This window comes from Magnolia sinica, chromosome 8 (assembly GCF_029962835.1).
Source record: "Magnolia sinica isolate HGM2019 chromosome 8, MsV1, whole genome shotgun sequence".
Classification (NCBI taxonomy): Eukaryota; Viridiplantae; Streptophyta; class Magnoliopsida; order Magnoliales; family Magnoliaceae; genus Magnolia; species Magnolia sinica.
Genome location: NC_080580.1, coordinates 83,198,351 through 83,205,746, shown reverse-complemented (window position 1 = coordinate 83,205,746; position 7,396 = coordinate 83,198,351). Strand labels below are relative to the sequence as shown.

General features: G+C 38.4%; 1 pseudogene; it reads right to left on the bottom strand.

Moving 5' to 3' along the window:
- Window positions 1-237: 237 nt before the first annotated feature.
- On the bottom strand, window positions 238-6,993 carry LOC131253538 (uncharacterized; annotated as a pseudogene).
- Between the last annotated feature and the right edge of the window lie 403 nt (window positions 6,994-7,396).

Here is a 7,396-nt window from a genome sequence, read left to right as displayed (position 1 = left end):
TGAGTTGTGAAAAACTTCTCACGAGTTCTCCCGAGAACTGGTGTGTAGGTGAGCATTTCTCCTTCCAAATTAGATTTAACATAACTCTGGAATAACTAGAGTTGATGATATTAGTCCGATTCAATTATTATTATTGTTATCTGATCGTAATAAGCCCCACGATTTGTACGGCAAGGATTGAGTACATCTATCCCATGTGTAAATTAGCTTCTCTTCACTATCACGTGGATGGTAAGATCTCGTAACATGCAGTTCCATCTTTCGAGCCAAAGTCTAACTTGCTTTAGAACATCTAAGCTATACAACTGGTGGACCCCACCATAAGGATCACATGTCTCGGATATCAGGCTGCTCCACACATTACGTGGGCCACACCATCATCCTCTGATTTCGACGGCATTCAATTGCTAATCATAAAATTCGACTTAATTACATAAATAACAAAGACGCACCTTCATTGAAGTGTTTTACCAGCCGTAGAACAAAAAGATTAAAAGGAAGGAGGAATAAAAAAAAGAAGGGTTGGATGGAGATGATGGCCCACTTTCATTCTTGGTCACCACTCCCACTGCAGTTCTTGATAGCTTGCAACACTGCTTGTTTCACCACCTGTGCATCTAAGCTTTCATCTTGTTCCTGATCATGCATAAGTAATTATACAACATTAGCATATGGCGAAAATGAAAGAAAGAAAGATTGTGTGCACTAGTGTGCATTACGGTTACACAGTCCAATTGATCAATCAGCACCGTTCATTAGGTCCAACACACATTCCACAAGCTACCACACTGAAATCACACATATCCGATAATATTAACCATCTGACCAATAGCCTCTAACATGGACGGTCAAGATTGTTTATTTAAGTATAGGTCCAATCAGAAATTTGATCCATCCATTTGTTGGGGCTGATCATAGATCTCTTATGATTTGAAGGATTCACTTTTTTGAGGCATTCCTAACCATCCTATTCATGGTTTGGATAACGGATGGTTGTGAGAATAAGACCAAACGAAGGACGGATTAGATCATCGGACTGGTGTGAGCCACGAAAATTAGCATGTGTAATGTTGGATGTACGTAGTGGACGATCCAGATAGATTGATTGGATCATCTGATCAGTGTGACCAATGGAAGGTAGCACCTATAATGTTGATGTACCCAATGGACGGTCCAGATAGATTAAAACGGACTTTTGATAATTAAACAGACGGTCCCAGGCCTACTGTGCACACCAAATCTCGGTGGATCGGGGTACATTGAAGTTGTGCTCTGGCTTATCGACTCAGATGCATCCTAAATAAACAGACGGGTATATCGGAATGATATACCATGCAACTAGTTTCCAGCGTGCTATGGGAAGGAAAGTTAAACACATTGATATGGACCGTTCATCACATCTATTCCACTCTTTAAACCCTATAAGTAAAAAATCTCACTCATCAGATGATGCTAACCATCCAACTAGTGGCTCTTTCTGTCATAATTGTCCATTTATGCACAATCTGGTTTGATTTTTTTTTTTAAAAACATTTTCTATAAAATAATTAATTTAGATAATCTAGTTTACAGGCACATTGAATGGTTAGGATACTTTAATTACTGCAAAATTTGGCTCTTTTACCCGTGAAAGGTGGTTTAAATAAGATGGATGGCCCCAGTCGATTGTTGGACGATCCATCTCCCATACAACTAATTTCCACCCTACAAAGGTAAAAACTATCAATTTGAATAAGGTTTTGATAGGATACGGTCCCTTTTACCTCATCATCACATGGGGTGAATTTTCATGCCAGATTGCATCTTAGATAATGATTTGAACCGTTTATGTTCTCATAGAAGCTAGATATGACCTTATCAACCTTTCACTCATGGATTTGAATATGATCCACTCAAACTTTACATTTCAATATTTCAAATCCATCTTCAAACACAATCATCGGTTCCACGATCCAAAATATGAATGGTTTGGATTATCATCTAAGATGCAATCAGGAAGTGAAAACCCACCCCGTACTGTATTGTGGTATGATGGGCACCAGATCATATCAAATTCCATTTCCATTTGCACAAGTACACTCCCTCACACGGCAGGGATCTGTGGGACCCACCGTGATGTAAGTGTTTTATCCACGCTGTACATCGTTTTTATCAGATCATTTTAAGGTATGATCCAAAAATTGAGGCAGGTCCAAGGCTCAAGTGGACCACAAAGGGGGGATTGAAAGTCCACCGTTAAAAACATTTGGGAGTTGGAGAAGTTTCGGATCAAGCCGATATTTGTGCTTTCACTTCATCCACGTCTACATGACATCATGAATAGGTTGGATGGTAAAAAAACATCACAGTGGCCTTTAGAATTTCAACGGTGGGTGTCATTATCACTGCAGCTTCCTTTGGTGTGGTCCACTGGAGCTGTGGACCTGCTTCATTTTTAGGCTTATGCCTTAAAATGATGTGAGAAAATCGATGAACCGCGTGGATAAAACAATTACTTCACGTTGGGCCCCACAGAGCCCTGCCCGGGCGGTAATGTAGCCCTGCCCTGGTTACAAAGATATTCTTATGCCCCTGCTGTCGTCAGAAGTTGCGTGGGCCCCACAGATATGCACGTGAAAAATCCAATCTTTCCATCCATTTTGCAAGACCATAATAGGACATGAATTTAAAAATAAGGCATATCTAAAACTAAGGTGGGCCACACCAAACGAGACAATAGGAATGGAAACATCCACCACTGAAACCTTCCCGGAGCTGATGATAATGTTTATATGTCATCCAAACAGTTCATATGGATATTACCACTCAGATAAACTGCATGCACAAATATTATTCTGAGAGAAAGCTCCTGTGGCCCTCAGAAAGTTTCCAATGGTAGGCGTTCAATCTCCATTTTTTCCTGTGGTATGGGTCACATGAGTTTCGTATATGCCTTATTTTTATATTCCTATCCAATTTTGGTCTTTCAAAACTGATGGACGGAGTGGATTTGTCAAGAGAATCCATGTGGGCCCCACATAGCTTCTGACAATAGGGAGTACATGAATATCTATGTGGTGCCGCTTCCACAACACACACAAGTAGTGTTATCGTGCATTGAGTCACATTAGGACATGTGGACGATCCAATCCATTCATCTAGACCATCCGTTTAGTCGTTACCCACCCATACAAAAAATCAAACTAATCGATGCCCTACAAAATAATGGTACAAAGCATTTATAAAGAAAAATGAAGTCTAATAAACAACATATACCGTCCGTTCGATTGGTCAAAGGACTGAGATCTTCGAGTAAATGCACTAGGAGTTAGTGCATTGACTCAAATTTGCAATTGTGGTTGATCCAATTAATAGATCTAAACCATCAACTGAGTAATGGGCCACCATGAGAAAAGCACGCTGATTAATGTCCTTTAATTGGTGAGAAGAACACCAACTATCCATGCAATCAGCTCATCGTGGGTTGCATATGGTTCCCAAGAATCCTTACGATCAGATCATACTAACCGTTCCATGTAGATCTAGTAAAACATACATTAAAAAAGGGTAGCATTTGGATGTATATGATGCGATGTGAAATGAACAGATATGGTTCAAAATTTGATCTGTGTAGGGCCCACCATGATGACTTAGTGCCATCCAAGCCGTCCATTAAATGTACCACCCATGTTAGGCCTAGATCCTAAAATACAACTTGATCCATAACTAATGTGGGCCACACCAAAGGGAACAATTCGAGGGTGACACACACCATAGAAACTTCCAGATGGAATGTAGGTCCCACTGTGTTTTGTATATACCATCTAACCCACTCATCACGTGTTATCAATCAGGATAAATGGACACAGTAAAAATAAGGCTATTCTGAAGCTCATATTAACCACACCAGATGATATGGGTTTTTGGTGTGAATGTACATTTCTCCCTTTGGAATGTCCTAAGTTAGTTTTTTATTAGGATGATTCTTGGTATGTACGGTGAATATGAGAAGGTGAACCAGATGTACGGTTTGGATTCCACATACACATCACGTATGGGCCCTATCATGTTTAACGTATGTGATCATTCCCCATGATACTCAATTGATGTGATTTTGGTTAGTGACTCACGAGAGCGGGGTGGAACTATTAATAGATGCTCCAAATCACTTGATTGAGTTAACAAATTGTATAAATGAAACTCAATGTACTGTGACTTACCATGATAGAGAATTGCATAGTGCATTGGGTTATATTTGGACATGTGGACGATCCAATAAATGGATCTAAACCACTGATTCATTCATGGGCCACCATGCAAAATTCAAACTGATCAATGCTACAAAATGGATGGTTTGAACCATCTTCCAAAAGAAGTCTAATCACCAATACAAATCATCGATTGAATTGCAGTAAGCTTGGGTTACCTAGTACTGTTCTGAATAATCACCCAATCACTGCAGTTTTTGATCAATGCATGGCTCATGAGAACCAGCTCGAACAAATAGACGGTCTAAATCTATTGATCAGGCATTCCATGTCTCCAAATTCACCTGAATGAACTATATCATCTCCGAAGGTGGGCCATGCATTAGAATGTAAATACTAATGGAAACCCTAATTTATTAATATATGTAAAGAGCCTAGGATTATCTTATTTCTGATAACTCATGACTTTGGAATGATTTTGGGGTTATAAACAAAGTTCATAATGCACGTGGACACGTGTGTATGTGTATGTGTGAGTGTGAGCATGTGTGTGAGCATGCACATGTGTGGTGTGTGTAGAACTTATAGAAAAAAGAAAATTTCATTTGTCTTACTTCTCCTCCCACAGCTTCAAGATGGAAAGTGTCTGAGCAAGAAGCATTAGCCTCTATCACATTAAGACCCAACTCCTCAAAAGCTTCCAATATAGAGACCAGCAAACCAGGAGAACTCTTCTCTGAAAATACATTTACCAGAAAACCCTTTTCTAGGGTTTCAACTGTAACCTTCTGAAAATGACAAAATGCAAAACAAGATAATCAGAACAAGAGAATTACTTCAGTGCACACGGTCTCATCGACTCTCGGTGCGCACATATCTTTTAACCATCCAGGGATGGCGAGCGGGAATCTTTTGCAGAATTCAAAAGGTGATTTTTGAAAGTTCTACATTGAAGTATGTTGTGGGGTTCCCGCCAACTTTCGTCTGGTAGTGGAGATATGTGCACACGGACTCTTTGTGCACACTGCGCAGACAAAATCTTTTCCAATATAGAATACAAAAGGTGAAAGGTAGTGTTGTACCATATCCAATGGGTCTTCTTGTGTAGAATTCTGTTCAAATGCAATGTCTTGATTCAGTCTCTCAACCTTCTTCTTCAGCTCTTTTATGTATTTGGTTGCATCTACTATGATTGAGGCTTTACTTAACTGCAATAGATGAAAAATAATAGAAAATAGAAGCATTTAGACCTTATAATGTACGAAAATAAAGAAACCACCCAAACTTATAGATGGTTACAGCCTTCCTTTCTACTCTTGGTTGGTAGAAAGATGTATTGTTGTATTGCCAAAAATAGAAAAGGAGTTAGATGTAGATATCGATTCCCAAACAATATTATGATTTGTTGCATGCATTTAAAATAATTAAGAAGACCCACAAGAAATTGTAATTTAATTCTAATGTTCTTAAGTGTATTCAAATGCAAACACATGTGTATTAACAGAATGAATTGGTTTCGCAGAAATATTTGGTCGCCAAATAGCATGAGTGATCTGAAATTTCTTTTAAATATTGAAATTTAAATTCAATGGAGAGGGAATAACTTGAATTTCTGTTCTCTTCATTCATTTTTTTCGGAAGGACTGATATTTTAGTTAGGGAGAAAAAAGAGTATACAATGGCAACACAACTAGCCATGAAATGAATGATGAAAAGATGTCTTCAAACACTTGGAGAGAGAGAGAGAGAGAGAGAGAGAGAGAGAGAGAGAGAGAGAGAGAGAGAGAGAGAGAGAGAGAGAGAGAGAGAGAGAGAGAGTCATATAACCCAAAGTAGATATATATAGAGGAAGTAAGAGAAGAGGTTAGGAGAATGAAGAGGAAAGTGTTGAGAAAAAGAATCTTTATAATCATTTTTTCCCTTTACAATCATACCTGAATATTAATGTTTAGAGACAATTGAGAGAAGCTAACAAAGCCATTAGAGCAAGGATTTCAGTGAAATTTAATGAATAATGAGAGAATATATGTGACCAAAAGCAAACCTCCTAAGCTTTTCCGGCTGACTTACTGCGAGATCTTTTTTTTTTTTTGATAGATCATATTTCAAACATCAATATTGAAGGACGAAACCTCCATGGCCATAAATTGGAAGATTTTCGTGTTATGTGTGATGAACGAATGACATGGTATCAATTTCCTGATCTCTATAGCTATTTCCTCTTTGTAGATATTATTTGCTCTTTTTATTATTTTGGGTTTAAAAAAAATGAATGATTGATTATCCTTTGTGGGTCTTTCTTTAATTTAATAAAATTTGCAGCTTATCAAAAAAAGGTTAAAAAAAAAAAAAAGAAAAAAAAAACAGAAGGAAAGAAGTAGCCAAAGCCAATGAAAGTATGAATACAGTATAGATGGATGGAGAGAGAGAGAGAGAGAGAGAGAGAGAGAGAGAGAGAGAGAGAGAGAGAGAGAGAGAGAGCATAAACTTGAATTCTCCACAAGAAAGAAAACAAATCACTTAAGAAATAGAAGGCAGCCATATCCCAACATAAGCAGATAGAGAATAAAAGAGGAGAGAACCAAAGCCAATGAAAGCACTGCTCCCTTTTCTTTAAAAATAATATATACATATCTATGTATGAAATTGAGGCATTACTGCGTTAGAGTTAGTAATAGAGCGAAGCAGCTGCAGCTTCTCATACAAAACCAGCTCTCTTTTGCTCCCTGGAAACCATCCTTCTTTCCTTCACTCTCTCCTTTTCAGTCTGCAACCTTTTGGGAGTGCTCTTCTTAAAGAGGGCGAAGCTCTCACATCTCTAAGATCGTCTTGACTGCCTCAGTTTCCCCACTAAAGCTCTAGTACAGCACTATGGTGAATGTTCATCACCATTTTCTAAATGGTGGTGATTATCCACCCTCCATGTTAGGCATTCATCTACATCAATCTAGACCGTCCAAATCATCAGACTCCTTGTGGATGTATTACTTCCTGAAAATCACACTAATCAAACAATATCTACAGAATGGATGGTTGAAAAAGAAGATGGTTGGAAACCTAATTTCAGATTGAGAAATCAGAGGGTTAAGATCGTCTGATCAGTGTGAGTTTTGTGTTTTGCTCTGACATCAATGGGACTCGCCACTTGGGGAGTATGGGTTGTATGGTAAATGAATCACCACCATATTAAAAAAAAGTTTGACCATCAA